The following is a 17,853-nucleotide window of genomic DNA, read 5'->3' as shown; positions in this document are numbered from 1 at the left end:
GTGTGTTTTTTGCTCATTTTGGAGCTTGTTTTGGCCGTAACTGCTCATCCCAGGTCGGATTTGAGCACTTTGACATTGTAGACTGGGGTTTTGGGCCATTCGAGACTCAATGGCGCTGTCCATTTTGACAAATTACTCATTGTTTTTCTATCGTTTTGACTGTGTAAGTTTCTCCTATTAATGAAGCTTCTTCTCCAATTTGTGATTGTATCTGGCATATTTTACCCATATTGTGTGAGCTGTTTGCCCCATTGGTGTTGGCCCAAGCTCATTTGTATCTACACATCAGAAGTGCTCCTCTTTTGAGCTGAGTTTTTTGGGTGTGTGTGTATGTGTGTGTCTCTGTGTGGAGTGGACAAGTGGATAGTCTCTCTCCTCTCACTCCATCGGTGTGTGTCGTGTCTCGGCCAGGTGTGTTGTGTAAGCCGAGTGGTGCCTCATAGTGTGTGTGTGTATCTTCCCAAGAGTGTGTGTCGGGTCGATATAGAGGCGCTGTGTGTGTTTTCATCCCGCTCACATTCTTTTGGCGCCCCCACGGAGGATCTTCTTCGAGTACCTTCTCCTTCGAGCTTCGAGCTTCGAGATTCGGAATTACAGGTTGCAGGTTGCAGATTACAGGTTATAGGTTATAGGTTACAGGGACAGGTACAGGTGATTCACACAGGTACAGGTAGCTGGAGTATAGTGATCTACTAGCAGTGATGTCACTTGCAGTTGTTGTGGGTATGCATCACTTGACGCCTATTTGAGCGCATTGTTTGTTGGATTGTACGTTACTTGTGGAAAATGTCATTGAACACATTTGTGGAGCCATACTTGGTTATATTTGGCAATCCCAGCCATTTCTGAGACTTGACTATACGCGATTTTCATTAGCCTTCGTGTGAGGGTCGATAGCGTGAGGTTTTTATTGAGTTGGGAGATTCTCAAATGTGGAGATCCTTTCGGTCATACAGGTAGCTGGAGCACCCTTTTTGTGACCTCGCCATAGGCTATGTACCAGTGAGTGCTACTTGATGCTCGGGTTCTATTGTTGACAGTTTATGCATACATATACAGTCTATATTTTGGGTTCCTACTGCTCTATTTCTAGGGAAACTCTGCCAAAATTTTTCCAAGTTATGATGGCTGGTTTTTTGGTCTTTTGAGCCATTTATGCTGTTATGCTGCTGAAATTTTGGCAAAATCAGAGGTTAAGTCAGGTGTGCCTTCTTGGGAGCTGCATGGTTGACTTTAATGGATGATCAAAATGGCCCTCAATTCACTCCTTTTCATTTAACTCAGAGAATCCAGATTAATGTTCATGTGTCCAGGAAGATGTTTTTCCAGCAGTGCCTAGTCTTTATGTTCGGGCCAACAAGATTAAGAGAGATACAGGAATGTCCTTTGCCTGTTGTAATTCCGATGATCAACTATGAAAACTCATTTGATGTGCATGTGTTTGTCCTTATCTAAAGTTGAGCTCCATTGAAGTTTCTGGGGATTGGATAGTGAAAAGTTTTGGGTTCTTGTACGTGTGTTCGAAGAGGTTCTCAAAGCATCGTAACTTGGGTAGCCATGGCTTTCTCTTATCCGGAATTTCATGGAAGAAGTGGTGAAGATGCGGAAGACTTTCTGGAGCAAGTCGAGGTGGCATGCATAAGCAACAATATGTGTGATGAGGAGAAGATTTTGAGGCTATTTGGATTGCTTTTAAAAGATGAGACCCGTGTTTGGTTCATGGACTTGGAAGCTAAAGAAGAAGTGGCTTCTTCTTATGGTTTGAGTCTTGACAAGTTTATAGAAGCTTTTTTAGAGCGTTTCGAGGTTTTTGAAGATGCAAATGCAGTATGGAATGAGCTCAATGCTCTTAAGCAAGGTGTTGATGCCTATGCACAAGGTTTTACAGATTTATGGACTCGTTGGTGTGTTGCTCTTAAGGATGAGACCCCCCCTTGTTCATTGAAGAAAAGTTCTTTTGTTGATGGTTTGTCACCTTGGTTGCGGTTCGAGGTTGAGTTGAAGATGCCCGAGTCTTTTGAAGATGCGGTATGCATTACAAAGCAGAAGGAATGGAAGTTTAAGCGTCTTGAGGAACATGGTATCAGTACATGTATGCATGTGCAAAATGGATTTGGCATGGAAGATGAAGTTAAGCCTAAGCAGGTGAAAAGTAGCCTACCCTATGATGTTTCTCGTTTCTTCCCAAGGTCTATTGTGAAGCATAAAGAGGTCTTGCAGGTTGACAGGTTTATGGAAGAGACTAAACAGGTGAGTAATGCTTTGGATACAGGATTGAAAAGTCTTGAAGAAGATGCATTGGCGTGAGTGTGAGGTCGAGGTTATTGATGATGAGCACGTATCTTTGGATACTAGTTCCTGGGAAATTAGGGAAGAGGGCAAGGTTGAGATCCATTTTGTAGATTTGCTGGATGTGGAGCCTGTTTTGAAGCCATATTTTGATGTATGTGCAGTGATTGAACTGATTTGTGAGCATGATTGTGGTTTAGAGCAGGGATCTGTATTCTTGGAGACTGATGAACCCATTCTAGAAGCTATGGATAGTGGTTCTAGCCATGATTATGATGTGGATAAAGTTATGTGTGATGATGAGTATGCTTATGATGATGAGAAGGGGTTTGGCATATATGAGTCCAATCTCAGCTATGTGGATGCCTATGCTAGGGATATGTGTGCTGCGAGGATACTTTTGTTCTTTGGATATCAACAACTTTACCTTCACACAATGATTTTAGCTACTTGGGTGCATGTTTTGGAGGTTGTTGCTATGGCTGGTGAAGCAAAGATGCCAGGTGATGAGTCACTTGAGTTGTCTCTATCGGTTGGGTTGAATGTGGCATGCAATATTTATACTTTTGGAACTCCAGACAGGGCGGATGTGTTACTTGGATATGCCAATGGTGCATTTTGGTTGATTGTTAACAAATGTAGGTGTGGTGTTATGATGCTTCTTGTGAATCAGGCGATATGCCTTTGGCCTTTTGATACAGGTGGAATGAGCATCTACTAGTGCTGCTGCTGAGCATGAATGCTCTAGCAGGCTAGGGGGTGGGCAAATTATGTCAAGAGTTTTTTGGATCAAGGGATTGCGCATATGTACATACACATGCATGGTGCATCAAATAAAGAATTGCCCATTCTCCAGAGCCAGGTGGTTATGTGGGGCCCACACGTGTACAGGTAGGACAACATGTACCTAGTGCATCGATTTTCACTATCACCAGTACCAGTGTGTTTTTTCTACAATAATGAGGAGTTTATAGCACGTAAAACTTCTCCGGGAAGCTATCCGCAGGCCGATGACATGAGGTAAGCAGGTGCGTCAGATGGCATCTAGTGGCGTCGGGAGGGCGAACGGGGTCAATATTTGCACGCGGATGAGGACGGACACAACGTGGGTGTCTTCTTGTGAGAGTTATGCAGAAAGTTCATCATTAGGAACACTTTTTGGGGCCACTTCACGTGGTTGCGAGACGCATTGTTGAAAAGAAATGAGTGCCATGTATCTGGATGATGCAAAAAGGTGACAACTATGCACTGCGAGGTCAGTTTTTGGCCTGTTCGGGGTCCGTTTGAGGTCATATAAAAGACCAAGGGTGCCCAAGTGATAAAGCTAAGTGTGGGAACTAAAAAAACAGAGAGAAGACCAGAAAAAACGTGGAGAAGAGAGGAGGAACAACCGCAGGTGTGTTTTTTGCTCATTTTGGAGCTTGTTTTAGTCGTAACTGCTCATCCGAGGTCGGATTTGAGCACTTTGACATTGTGGACTAGGGTTTTGGGCCATTCCAGATGCGATGGCGCTGTCCATTTTGCCAAATTCCTTATTGTGTTTCTGCTGTTTCGGTTGTGTAAGTTTCTCCTATGAATTAAGCTTCTTCTCCAATTTGTGATTGTATCTAGCATATTTTACCCATATTGTGTGAGCTGTTTGCCCCATTGGTGTTGGCCCAAGCTCATTTGTATCTAAACATTAGAAGTGCTCCTCTTTTGAGCTGAGTTTTTTGGGTGTGTGTGTGTGTGTGTGTGTCTCTGTGTGGAGTGGGCAAGTGGATAGTCTCTCTCCTCTCACTCCATCGGTGTGTGTCGTGTCTCGGCCAGGTGTGTTGTGTAAGCCGAGTGGTGCCCCATAGTGTGTGTGTGTATCTTCCCAAGAGTGTGTGTCGGGTTGATATAGAGGCGTTGTGTGTGTTTTCATCCCGCTCACAACGTGTCGAAACTTGAAAGAGTCACTTAGTACTTGAAAAATATGAACAAAACGGAGTTTCTATTAGCTTGAGGTCGTGAGTGAGTGGGGGATTTGACAGAGGAAGATCTAGCAGCAAGAAGCCTTGATTGCCACGAGAGATAGAGGCGTTTGGGAGTAGAGCAGCCTGTCTTGCTAGTCGAGGGCCCGATGTGGTGAGTTGAGAGTGTGTCTCTCCTCAATGGGATGATGAAAGTGGGTGCTTAGCTCTGCATATTGACCTCTCTTCATCTTGTTTTGAGGTATGGTGGCTATGGTGTGTGCAGCTCCTTGTGGTGCAGCTAGTCGAGGGTAAACTATGTGCTGCAATGCCTTGCTTGTACATATATCAAAGGGAAAGGTTTCCCCCAAGTTTTCCATCAATTTTTTTGTTTTTTTTTCTGAACTTTGTGGGTTTTCAGATTAAGCTTGATTTGAGTGGGTTTTGGTCAAGCTATGTGTATATATGGGAGCGCCTATAGAAGCCCTACTAGCACATGGAAGGGCGTTTGAAAAAAAGTGAAGCTCTTTTAGTTATGGTCAAAAGTGCAGAGATTTCCATGGTTTTTTTCTCACTTTTTTCCTTGATTTTATTGCTTCCTTGGTGTCTTTGAGTGCAATGGAGTGTAGTGGGAGTTGTAGCGGTGTAGAGGGAAGCTAATCGGAGCTAGTCGAGGCTAGTCAAGGTTAAGTGTGTGTCAAATTGAGAAAATTAGTGAGAGAAGATCATCCCATATTATCTCGAGAGAGCTATACTCTTCATCCTCTTTTCTTGGTGTTGGTTTGAGGTTTTGTAGAGGCCAGTCCCCCAATCCTTCACAACGTCATGAAGGTTTATTCACATGCCTCGGTCCACTCAAAGTGTGTAATTAAGCTATACATGGGTTTTGAAATTATAGAGTACATGTAGATGAACCGTCGGTAATATCCACAATGCCCCATGAATGCTTGTACCCCTTTGACTATTGTTGGTCTAGGAAAATCAGAAATGACATGAATTTTTTCAATATCAGTAGCTATGCCATTTTTAGACACTATATGTCCAGGAAATTTTCCTTGTCTACCCATAAATGTGTACTTTTTCAGAACTTAAGCAAATCCTATAAAGTCTACATTTTTTTAATACCTTTTTAAGGTGTTCAAAATGATCAGCCGGGATCGATGAATGTACGCATTTATTATCCATATATACTTCTAAGAATTTCCTAAGATATTCTTTAAAAGCATGGCTCATCAACCTTTGAAATGTGGCTGGAGCATTAGTTAACCCAAACGGCATAACCCGATAGGCAAAAATACCCCATTCTATTGCAAAAGCAATTTTGTGCTAATCTTTTGGGTCAACCAAAAGTTGATCGTATCCCAAAAAGCCATCTAAGAAGCTGTAAGCTTCTTTTCTTGCAACTCCTTCTAAAACATGCTCAGTGATTGGAAGAGGAAAGTTGTCCCTAATGGTAGCTGCATTCACCTTTTTGAGATTAACACACACTCGTAATTTTCTATTCTTCTTGGGTACTACCACAATTGGAGACACCCAATCTGTGTGTTCAATTTTGTAAATGAATTCGGCTTCCTTTAGTTTTTCAATATCTTCTCTTACCTTCCTAGCCAATGTTTCATTATACGTATATGGACTTTGTCTACTTGGTTTTGCATCATCTCTCATGGGTATGGTATGTAGACAAATATTTGGATAAACGCCCTTGAGATCCTTGTAAGACCAAGCGAAGATACCTCGGTATTCCTTTAACAAGCTCAGCAAGAGCTCTTCTTCTTCTTTTGTTAGGTCATTCGCAATGTAAGCAAGTCTAGGCTCTTCTCCCGATTCAGCCAGGTCTATCTTTTTAGCATTTTCAAGCCCTTCGTAGGACTCACCCTGTTTACGTGGTTCCCTACAGGTTGCTCGACTATAACTTTTTGATCTTGGAGAGTATACTTTTTGTAATGGGATGGAACGCTCATTACATCCTTACCATCCTCTTCCATGGTTTCCATTTCGATCGTATATATCTCCTTTAGAGATTTTTTTAAACTCTTGATATTCTTTGTACGCTCAACTCAAATCATGTGGGTTTGCTTGAGTATCCTTCCTTGATTTTTGCGATGTTTTAGACATTTTTGAATTTTTGTTTGAAGGATATCTGCTAACACAATCATTTGCATCTATCTGTATCAGGAATTGTGTCCTACTAGAGACTAATGGCATAGGTCGTGTTTTCACATTTCTGGTGTCTCTTTTTCGCCTATACCATTTATGTCTTCTCAATTTTTGGTTGGGAAAGTCAAAAAAAATTTCGTGCCCTCCTTTCAAGAGTAGCTTAGCTCTCAAATGTTCTTTTTCTGACCCCGAACCTCTGGAGGTAGTTGAGTGTTTATCTAACTCATCTGTTGCATCGTAGTATAGTTCTGAAAAGACTTGTTGAGCTTTCATTAAGTCCCTGGGTTCCTCATTTTTGTCTTCAATGTTGAGGGTTGAAATCATTTGGATAAAAATTATGTCGTAGCCATCCTCATTGCAAAATTGAGTAGGCATAAACGTATTCACACATACATCCATTGTCACTAAAATTTGAGTCCACTCGAATGGCTCAAATAAATGCTCCTGAAAGGGTTCAAGTACTTAGTCTTTGTGCAGTCCCTTTCTAGAATACATTCTTCTTGTATTAAACTATCATTCTCTGAAGCTCCACACATTCAAAAAGGAGTGTCTTTGTTAAACCAGGATGGAAGCTTAGTTTCAGCTGAAGAGACTGAATCAAACTCCTGTATGGGAGTTTTCAAGACATCTCTATAAGTGAGATCTTTTAGATTTACTCTTGTTATAGATCCCACTTGCTTCAAGTACAGATAATTGTTTTCCCAATATTGGATAAGCTGTACCTGTCGCATGAAAGGTCTTTCCAATATGATTTCATAATTGAGTTTTTCTCCAAAGTCTACTATGGCAAAAGTGTGTTGATATTCAATTCCACAGGAATTGACTATCACCTTTTCAAGCAGCCCTCATGGTCTCTCAATGTGTTTGTTAGCCAATTGCAATTTCATTTGAGTTTGTCTAATGGCTGATTGTCCCCAGGATTCCCACACTGCTTTAGTGGCTATGGCTATGGCTGCTCCACTATCTAGTATCGCCACGGTTTCAATGTCATTATATTCCACTAAGAGGGTGGTGTTTCCTTCTTCCCCTTCATAATATTCTCCCACTTTGTTCATGGGAACAGATCGAATCTCTTTGTTGTCCATTTCATTTTTCATTTTTCTCAAATTTTTGGATATTAACCCCGTTATCCCCACCTTCTCTAGGGTTTTCTGCAGATCATTCCATAAGTATGGTCTGAGTTTTAATAGTTCTCCCAAGGTAAGAGTGCATTGGATGGGTGTAGAATTGATTGAATGAATGTGTCTACTTCTAGGGTATATTCAGCTCTTTTTACTTGAGTGGTCTTACACACTATGGATTCATCTTTGTGATCTCCCAAGTAAGAGGATAATGTTTTCATGGTCAATGGTTTCGACATTCCTGAAGCTTCAGAACTGCAATCCCCGTACAAGGATTGTACATCCATGTTCACAGCAGAAGGTAGGTTATCTAACGAAACTTCCTCGATAAGAGCTGACTTTAGAGTTAGGCTCCCATCATTGATCTCTCTAACCTTTTTCCATAAGTGTCCTGGCTAGTCTTCCTCTATGAATGGAATTCCATCTAAGACATCTTTGCTATCCAACATTATAAGTTCTGGCTCTTTTGTTTCAAGGTGGGGTTTTTCCACCACATCGAGTTTTTCTTTAGTGTCTCTTACCACAAGCTCTTCAGGTTTTGTGATACTTTCAATCTTGGGTTTTTGTTTTTCCAGCATTTCTTGCGTGATTCTTACCAAATTCTAATAAGCTTCTAGCTTAGTTGCTTCCATGTCTGGAGAAGGATAGTTTTTTTATTTGTTTTTCATGTTTTTGTGTGAGGTCCCTGCTCCCTTTTTGAGAGGAGCAGAGTACCTTTGATAGGTCTCCAATCCTGAAAAGAAAAACCAACGAACATTGCCTTAGCTACTACGTAGCCACGGGCATGAACCGTTAGTGAAGGATTGGTCGTATCTCGCTATGGCGGAGCGTGACCACCATAACCCAATCTAAAAACTATCTATAATCAATTATACCTAAAAGTATAAATCTTAGAGTGACCAACCTGTACGCTTTTTTCCCCATGTTTCAGAAGCACAGCCGCCAAGGTTTGTCTCTTTTCAGATTTATGACTTTAAAAAAACAATTTCTAGCATTGGAAAGTTACCCGACTCATCGGGTCCACACGTCCATAGAATGATATTGTCGGGGTATCATTCTCCCACTTTCCACACCACACTCACCCTTCGTTTGTTATCTAATTACTACCAGACTGTTTAAACATACATGTTCCTTTACTTTATTTATGATACTGGTTCGTTAAAACAGCCCTTCAAACAGTATTACAAACAATAGTCAAACAAGAAGTCGTCCAATTTTAAACCAACAACCCTTGGATTAGGTTCACTCAAGAATCTCTACTGGCGCTATTATGTCCGATTGGTATATACATTATTTATAAAAACCCTTGTCCTCATGAGCGTCCCATACCGCTCGACAAGTACTCATTGTGCTAATCTGGACGTACTCCCGCCACAACAACAATGGTGCCAATCTGGGCGTCATCCTCACGCCACGGAAAAACAAAACTGCAGTATCCAGCTGGGCTAATCTGGGTGTACTCCCACCACAGCATCAGCGATGCCATCCTGGGCGTCATCTCACGTCTCGGTAACTACCACATAATGCCAGTGCTAATAAGTAGAGAGACTTGAGAGAAACCATACCGAAGGTTTTGGATAAACATTCTTTCCTATAGCAGCCAATTTAACCAGACAATCTTTCCTACTTGTCAAACATATACCGAGTTTCTTGGGGTTAAGCCCCGTGGTTTCGGTCCGTGTTTTCTTTTCATAAGGTAAATAATATATTCATATGGTCTCGCAGATGCAATGATGCATAACTTGAAACTGCAATACTAACCTGTACCATAGCTCCGATTGGTCCGATTGGTGGAGACATAGCATGTTCCGCAGGGGTTCCACCGTTACTTGTACCAGCTTCATGATCATTAGCGCCTTGTGTTCGAGAACGCTTTGGAGCCATCTTTTTGTACTACACTTATGTTATACACTTAGAACTTTAAATTGGTCAATTTCCCTAGTAATCTCCTTGTTTCCAAAGAGAATCTGTAGTTGAACCCTCGCCAACTCGGATTCACACTTAGTGTTTTTGTTCTACATCTAATTTCTATACATCACATATTTGTTAATCATAATTAATCAAACATTAAGTGTGTAAACTATGAGTGAAAGTTTAGGACTGTATTACTTTTATGCATGACATTTCTAATCCAATCTAACTTCAATTTCTATACTTCAACTAAATCAGTTTTTAGTATTATTCAAAATTCTACTTAATCTAATTGACAATAAAATTGGTGAATGAGAGTTTCATCATGTATAATAAGAATATGATGTGTTCTCTTATGTATTAACTTTCAATTAACTATGCATAAGTTAATAGTGAAGATGTATTTACTATAGAGAGTAGGTATACTTAGAGAGATTAAAGTAAGAGAAAACATACACACACATTTTTTCTAAAGTTAATTGAATCTTACTAATCCATTAGAAAGATTAGAGTAAAAGAGATCACACACACATCCTTTTCTAAAGCTAATTGACTCTTACTAATCTATTAGAGAAATTAGAGTAAGAGATATCACGCACACACACATAGCTAATTGAATCTTACTAATCTATTAGAGAGATTAGAGTAAGAGATAGCACACACACACACATATCCCTCTTAAAACTATTAGAATTTTACTCTAATCTATTAGAGAGATAACAGTAAGAGATAGCACATACACACACATATCCTTCTTAAAACTAATTGAATCTTACTAATCTATTATAGAGATTAGAGTAAGAGATAGCACACACACACATATCCTTCTTAAAACTAATTGAATCTTACTAATCTATTAGAGAAATTAGAGTAAGAGACACTACAAGAGGCTCTTCACATTAGCGACGCTCACACAGCGACGCTCAAAAAAAAAATTCCCGGCGTCGCTATGAGCGTCGCTATAAGCGTCGCTATGAGCGTCGCAAATTTACAAAGAAATTTGCGACGCTCATAGCGACGCTTATAGCGACGCTCATAGCGACGCCAGCTGGGGTAAAAAAAATAACCGAGCGCGCCCAAAAACTCAGATCTCAGATCTGAGTTTTTCGGCGCCCTCAAGCAAAGAGCAGGTAACGCTCTCCCTCACTCTCTCTCTCTCTCTCTCTCTCTCTCTCTTTTTCTTTTACACACACACACACACACACACACACACACACGAGGAGAGGAAGGAGAGACAGGTATGCTCCTTCCCTCTCCTCATTCTCATGTTCCCTTCCCCTCTTTCTCTCTCCCTCGCTCTCTCTCTCACACACACACACATACACACACACATATAGTGTTTTTGAGAGAGAGAGAGAGAGAGAGAGAGAGAGAGAGTGCAAAAACGCACACACATACATAAACAAAGAATGCACACACACATTGAGAGAGAAAAAGAGAGAGAGAGCATGCATAAACAAAAAACGCACGCATTGAGAGAGGAAAAGAGAGAGAGAACATGCATAAACAAAAAACGCACACATTGAGAGAGGAAAAGAGAAAGAAAACATGCATACGATCCAAAAAAACGCACACACATTGAGAGAGAAAGAAAGAGAAACTAAGGGAGCGTCGTAGGAAACTAATTAAAATTAAAAGACCTAAAGATCTAGTCGACGAGGAGTTGAACTGAAGACCTATTATTCAAGAGAGAAATGGCATAATCAATCTATCATACTTGGCATGGGTGATAGAAAGGTTATACCATTTATCTCTTTTTATTGGCACACACATCCACACACGCGCACACACACAGGAAGAAGAGAGTTATAACGTCGTAGGAAACTATTTTAAAAGACGTTAAAGATTAGGTTATATGTAGACTTACATTAAATTAGATTTAGGTTTATTTTTAACTAGATTTACATTTATTTAAGCTAGATTTAGATTTATGTTATATTAGATTAGATGCGGGTCTCCATAGACTGCGATGCCTGCATGAAGCGGGTGAAGAAAGCCCTCAATGGAATATAGGGTATTGCTGCCTTCACTCATAGTGGGCTCCGTCGATCCAAAAGTACTGGTGAAATGTCTTCAGAAGATAGGGAAGAAGGTGGATCTTCAGGGCGGCAAGAGTCACTACATCCCCGACACAATGACCATCTAGACAACCTCTAGTCATTAGACTTACGTTAAATTAGATTTAGCTTTATTTTTAGTTAGATTTACGTTTATTTAGATTTACGCTTATTTACGTTAGATCGAGTCCACGCAAGAATTACTTACGGTTTAGGGTTTAGAGTTAGACGAACAGTGAAAAGATCTACTGTGAAAAGATGTTAAGATGAAGTGAAGTGCTACAGCTAGAGAAGAGGCAAAGGGATTTTGTCCACTACATGCAGTATCATGTAGACGTGGGTGTCTAGATTTCTTGTACCCACAAATATAGGTATTGACCAATAAAGACGAGATTATAACCCGGTGGTTCTGATCTCCGTGCACCTCTAGACCGAGGTGTGCGGGGATTGGACATGACTAGAGAATGTGAGGTAAAGAGAGAGAGAGAGAGAGAGAGAGAGAGAGAGAGAGAGAGAGAGAGAGAGAGATAAGACGAAGAATGCCAATAGAATATTAAATTTGTTGTCTAGGTTATAAGTTTTTTATCCTCATTATGAGTAGCGACGAGGATGTGGGACCGTCCAACCGAAACACCTATCTCTCAACGAGGGTCTTATGTCCTTGTAATCAATGCAAGCATGCTGTGCGACGGACAAGACGTGTTTCTTTGCAGCACGTTCGTGAATTTGGCGAGTTCGATCCATCTATTATAGATCGAGTTGTTGCCAATTATAACTCGTCGGACTCTGACGCTGGCCAACAAGCAGCAATCTTGCAACCCAATAGACGTATTCGCAGGCGCTTTGGTCAAGCAGCATATGTGAGGCCACAAGATGTAGCCTCTGACAGCTCGGGGGATGATCATACAGAGCACATTCCCAACGAGGCAATGTTTGAGCCCGAGATTGATGAAATGATCGAGACGATCATGGATTCAGAAAGGCTTATCTATGATGATATGAAAAGTGAAGCCGATACATCATTGTATAATGGAGCACGTATGTCTAGATTGAAAGCACTCCTGGTTCTTCTCAACATGCAAGCAAAGTTTGGATGGAGTGACACTAGCGTCACAGCGCTTTTCAGGTGATCTATTACAATTAGTTTACTTTAATAGAACTCATGGTGTATAATGATCTGATAGAGTTTTACACGACTGTATCATATTTTTATGTTGTGTAGATTGCTGAAAGAGCACATTCTACCAGCTGACAATGTGATGCCAGATTCCCGAGATGAAGCAAGAAAGATTTTGCGAAACTTGGGGATGGATTACAATTCTATCCACGCTTGTCCTAATGACTGCATTCTTTTCAGAGGGGAATACACAGACATGGAGAAGTGTCCGAAATGTGATTCCGAAAGATATCGAGTAGATCTCCACGGGACAAAAATTCCACAAAAGGTTTTGCGACATTTTCCTTTGCTTCCTCGCATCAAGCATTTCTTCGAATGTAAGTCCATGGCCGCCCTAGCATCATGGCATGGGGAGAATAAATCTTCGGATGGTGTGCTACGAATTCCTGCAGATTGCGCAGCCTGGAAACATATAGATGGAACATGGTCGGATTTTGCCAGGGAAGCTCGAAATTTGCGCTTAGGCCTGGCTATGGATGGCGTAAATCCATTTGGTCAAAGATCAACATCTTACAGTGTATGGCCCGTTGTCATCGTCAACTACAACATTCCCCCGTGGTTGACTACGAAGAAGGGGCACCTATGGCTAAGCTTGATTGTGCCAGGGCGATATAAAGTGGGGAATATGGATGTGTATCTTCGTCCACTATTGGAAGAGCTACAACAATTGTGGATTGGCATAGAGGTGGTGGATATGAGCCGACACACAGGACGACGGAATGCTTTGATCAGAGGTATTCTAATGTGGACCATGCATGACTATCCCGGGCTAACAGAATGCTCAGGTGATCTATTGACACTCCTCTCTCAGACACTGTAAATCTGGTTTTTCCCCATAGTTGATCTATTATCATGTGTATACATGCAGGGCTTCAAACAAGCGGATACAGAGCATGTGTCACATGTGGACCTAGACTGAATGCACGTAGGGCACCCTCACTGAAGAAGAAAATCTACGAAGGTCATCAAGCGTATCTTCCGGAGAATCATGTGTTACGCGACGGCTTTTTGGGAAGAGAGCCACCAAGGATGTCTGCACAAGCATGGTTAGAGCAGAAGGAGATGTGCGATGACGGATTGCCTCCAGGGATGAAGAGACTATCTCTATGGTACGAGTTACCATACTGGCCTCGACTCGTGATCAATCACTTGCTCGATCCAATGCACATATTCAAGAATGTGGGTAATCTACTATGGGACCATTTGACCGGCAAGAAAGATACTTTGGGAGCCAGAGTTGACCTTAGAAATGTGGATCGTATGGAGCAATATTGGCCGCAAACAGCGTCTGATGGATCGATAAAACTTCCTAAAGCACCATGGATTTTCACAGGAGCCCAAGAACGCAAAGTAAAAGAGGCCATTCGATCTTTGCGGACCCCCACTGGCGTAATGCACTCGCTCCGAACGTGTTTTACTAAAGAAGGAAAGCTTACCGGTTTGAAGTCACACGATTGGCATAAAATGTGTCAGGTACGTTCATAGTGGACTTTAATATCATTGCATAAAATGTGGACTTTAATATCATTGCTGCACATACTTTACAGTTTATTTTACCGGTTGCCATTGAGGGATGTTTGTCTCTCGACATCCGTAACACAATCTACAAACTTGCAAAGCTGGTGCAATGGATCTCACAAAAGGAGATCGACGTAGACTCCATACCATTCGCCAAACTAAATGCTGCGGAGCTTGTGTGCATGTTTGAGAAACATTTTCCTACTACAATGCTAACCATTCAGGTGCATCTTCTTATTCACATAGTTGATGAGGTGGAAATAGCTGGCACAGTTCATTCCAGATGAAGCTTCGGCGTCGACGAGACGAGCGTCACACTCTTCTAGACACCGGCGCTCTAGTGGTGGCGGTGGCGGTTGTTGTGGGGATTCCGCCACCGATGCCTCCACACCGCCTCGTGTTCGACGAGGCTCTTTACCCTCCCCTTCTTTGCCCGCCCCCACACCAGCCACAGCATCGCCGTCTACGCCAGGTTTTGCACGGCTGACTGTTCCTAGAAGCTGCACACCTCTACCTACTCCGCCAGGAGCCACCCCACTCGACACTCCTCGCTTCGGGGCCCAGACGCCGGTGGAGACACCTGACGTCCGTACCCCCATCGACACGCCGCTAGAGACCCCTGCCGGGACACCCAGGTTCACGCGTCACCGGCCAGAGGGCTTGCCTTACTCCGTCGACATCAGCGGCGGCATCATCATGGATGATGACGGCAAGAAGGTGATCTCGCGCATGCGTGGTCTTTGCTCTCAGCTGTTTAGACACTATATACTAAACAAATGGAGTGAAGTACCAAGTGATTTAAAAAACAGAGTCATCAGCATACTTCATGATGAGTTTCCCGTTCCAACACGGGATCAGCGCTTCAATGAAGACCTGATGAAGATTCGAATGCGCGAATACTGCAAACACAAGCGTTCCGAAGTGCAAAAAGCAATCAAGAATGGGTGGAATAGGCCAGATTGGCTGGCCAAAGAAGATTGGAAGAATGCGAAGAAAGCAGCGCGCGAGAATCCCGACAAGTGGAAGCAACAAAAGGATGCAGCCAGAGCGCGAGTAGAGGCAGGGAGCTCGCACCACTTGGGGAGCGGTGGATGGGCATCATTTGAGGCCGATTTTGTAAGTCTTTTCACATTGCTCTTTATGCATGTTCGATAGTTTAGGGTTTATGAGTTTTTTAGTTCTAACATAATGAAATCTTTGTATGTTTTGACAGTGGTCGATGACAGGACGTGATCCCACACCGTACGAGCGCGAGTACGCAGGCAGGAAGGGCTTAAACGCCCTGATGGACATTCTCAGTTCTCGCAGCGGCATGGTTAGTATTAGGGTTTACTCTTTTTTATTTTTTGTATTGTTTTATAAATGTCGTTATATGTTTATACTTACTGAAAACTGTCTTATTGTCTTTTTTTGCAGAATCCGACAGATACGCCGCTTGGACGCGATGAGACGTCTGATTAGACGACGTCAGTTTAGCCGTAGCTAGATAGCATTAGTTTAGGGTTTCTCATAGCTTATGTATCATGAGACGGATTTTATACGTCTTTTTGAACCATGTATATTATTACATTTGTCACCGCAATTCCTTTTTCCAATCAATTCTTTATGCCTATGATGTTGTACAATTGTCATTATTACATTTGCCAATCAATTCAGTTTGTCTATGATGTGTACAATTGTCAATTTTGCAAACAATGCGTCTTGTGGGTGACTATTTTGGGTCTATTATTTACCTTTGCACTTTTTTTAAAAAGTGAATCAAGTACAATATGGTTGATGGGTGGCAGGCATTCAATGCCCTGCCACCAAAAAAATATTCTCTCAGGCGTCGCTATATGCGTCGCTATTTATGGCTCTGTAGCGTCGCTATATGCGTCGCTATACTCTTCTGTGAGAGCGTCGCTATAAGCGTCGCTATAGGCGTCGCTATGAGCGTCGCTATATAGCGACGCCTATAGCGACGCCTATAGCGACGCATATAGCGACGCTCTCGTAGCGACGCTTTTAGCGACGCCGGGGGTTATAAAAACCCAGTGTATTTCCGTCGCTAAGAGCGTCACAAGAGCACATAACCTCTTGTAGTGAGATAGCACACATACACACATATCCTTCTTAAAACTAATTGAATCTTACTAATCTATTAGAGAGATTAGAGTAGGAGATAGCACACATACACACATATCCTTCTTAAAACTAATTGAATCTTACTAATCTATTAGAGAGATTAGAGTAGGAGATAGCACACACACACATATCCTTCTTAAAACTAATTGAATCTTACTAATCTATTAGAGAGATTAGAGTAAGAGATAGCACACACACACACATTGTTAATTGAATCTTACTAATCTATTAGAGAGATTAGAGTAGGAGATAGCACACATACATCATTCCTAGAGTTAATTGAATGCTCAATTAATACGCACCTTATTAATCCACTAGAGGTTTTGCTCTCTTAGTGGTTTGTAGACGCCTTCTCTCTAAGAGAAGTGGCAGCACTTCGTGAGCATGGATGCTCTATTTATAGCAGAAAAGAAAACGTCCAACTTTTTTTCCCAACAAAAAAAATTTTAATTATTTTTTTTAGAAAAATATTTTTTTTTCCCAAAAATCATACCCGCATTTTTGGTACCTTTGTGGTACCCATCAGTTTGACCACTTTGTCATTATCATCAAAAGATAAGGCCACGCAGCCCCCCCTCATTAAGATTAGTCAAGACTAGCCTCCCCTTTTCATGTGACAGTGTGTCTCACATTGTCCCCTCCTATGTGAGTCTAGGTGAGTCCATGTGCCTTCATTTGTCATCCCTGTGTGTTCTTTTGTCTTTATAATTATTTTATTTATTTCCTTAATGATAATTTACTTTACATTTTTCAGTTAAACTTTACAGTCTTATATTAATTTTACAGTAGTAAAAGAAAATTCTACAATCAGTAAATAAGTCTTGCAATAAGTTAGTTAGTGATTCATATAGCTAAACATGTCATAACTTTGTAGCGTAAATTTTAAATTCTAGGTTTTCTCAACCTACGACTCATAACTTGAATTCGAATATCTTAAATAATGAGTGATGGTTAAAAAAATTTCAAATGCGTAATAGAACTTGTGTGAAATTTGAAAGTAGAGACCTTACAATCTCCCCAACTTAGAATTTGAGATGCCCTCATCTCAAGAACAGTGAGAAGGGTAATCCTTAAGAAGGGATGTCTCATCTTCCCAAGTAGCATCTTCTATAGGAAAATCCTTCCATAAGATAAGATGTTCTTTGATGGATCTATTCCTAAGCTTTCTCTCCCGAGTTTCTAGAATAGTATCAGGTTGGAGTTGTTGAACATCTTGAGCAGGTAAAATGATTTGGTCATCATCAAGGACATGGTTAGGGTTATATACATAAGGTTTTAACAGACTTACATGAAATAGATCATGAAATTTGAGATGAGAAGGGAGTTTTAGTCTATAAGCTTGATCACTTACAACCTTGATTATTTCGTAAGGTCCACAATATCGGTAAGTAAGATTCTTATACGTTCCGAGAGACAGATTGCTCTTTTTGGGCTTTACTCGTAAGAAAACTTTGTCACCTTCTTTGAAAATCCGATCAAATATTTTTAAGTCGGCGTACTTCTTTTGTTGATCTTGAGCTGCTTGAATATCCCTTTGAATAGCTTTGGTTTGAGCTTCCATTTCT

The sequence above is a fragment of the Adiantum capillus-veneris genome, chromosome 2 (genome assembly GCF_014529385.1).
Source record: "Adiantum capillus-veneris isolate H3 chromosome 2, ASM1452938v2, whole genome shotgun sequence".
NCBI classification, from domain to species: Eukaryota; Viridiplantae; Streptophyta; class Polypodiopsida; order Polypodiales; family Pteridaceae; genus Adiantum; species Adiantum capillus-veneris.
Note: the sequence above shows the minus strand (reverse complement) of the source record.